This window comes from Octopus bimaculoides, chromosome 18, assembly GCF_001194135.2.
Source record: "Octopus bimaculoides isolate UCB-OBI-ISO-001 chromosome 18, ASM119413v2, whole genome shotgun sequence".
NCBI lineage: Eukaryota > Metazoa > Mollusca > Cephalopoda > Octopoda > Octopodidae > Octopus > Octopus bimaculoides.
The window spans coordinates 3,320,962-3,322,424 of NC_068998.1; positions in this window are offsets into that span (position 1 = coordinate 3,320,962).

The following is a 1,463-nucleotide window of genomic DNA, read 5'->3' on the forward strand; positions in this document are numbered from 1 at the left end:
TCTATCTATCTATCTATCTATCTATCTATCTATATATATATATATATATATATATATACATATATACATATATACACACTTACATACACATTCATGTTTATAACGATGTTTACAACGATATAGCAAATATAATATTAAAAGTGTGTAAAAACTAATTGTAACTATATATGTGTGTGTGTATGCATATATATGTATATATATATATATATGTATATCTATCTATCTATCTATCTATCTATCTATCTATCTATCTATCTATCTATCTATCTATCTATCTATAAATATAAACATGTCAGTGTTAATATTCTATATATCTATCTATATATATATATATATATCGGTTGACACTTCTGTTCTGGTTTTCTCATCGGTTACCGTCTCAAGAACACAGGAATTCTCACCATTCTTCGCACCATTTCCCTCTGTTCCTTGTCTTTCTCTCTCTCTCCACACCCCCTCTTTATTTCCCGCTTTCTCTTCAGTCTCTCTCTCTCTCTCTTCTTTTCTCCCCTTTTTTCTCCCTCTCTCCTTTAGAATATCTCACATTCTCTTACTTTCCTCGTCGTCTGTGTTTCTATTTCCTTGCTCTCCCTTACTGCTACTTTATCCATGTTACATTCCGTCTTTCTCTTTCTTAATGACTCCCTCATACTCCCTCACGCTCTCTCTCTCTTTCTGCCTGTCTGTCCCTCTCTCTCTCTCTCTCCCTCCCTCCCACTCTAATCATATACCTATGCCTCACTTTCTCTCCCCTTCACCATTATTTTTCTTTCTGTCTGAATTTCCGTTTCTTCTATTTCTTTATTGATTTTCATATTTACATAATTATTATTATGAGCGCGCGTGTGCGCCTTTGCATATCTGCACGCACGCACGCACACACACACACACACACACACACATGTAAATACATGTAAATACATACACACACACATATACATGTGCGTGTGTATATATTTACATATATATATATACATGTGTGTGTATCTATTTGCTACATATAAATATATATATATATATATACATATATATATATATATATATATAAATATACAAGCATTTATGTGTATATTTGTGTATACACACACACACACACACACACACAAATAACATGTATGTATGTATGGATGGATGGATGTGTGCTTGTATGTGTGTGTCTGTGTGTGTGTGTGTGTGTATGTACGGAAATGTATTAGCTTTACCCCCTGACAGTTGGGTAAATGCCATGCCAGTTCCAACTGAAAACCACAACGAAATGACTCACACCTTTTGCTTTGGGTGTTGTCGAAATTGGTAAATTGGTGAGAGTACCTTTCGTTGTCTCTATAACGCCAGTGTGTGAGTGTGCGTGCGCGCGCGCGTGTATTTACATAGACATACACAGATATACACACATACACACACATACTCGCATATATATATATATATATATATATATATATATATATATATATATATATATA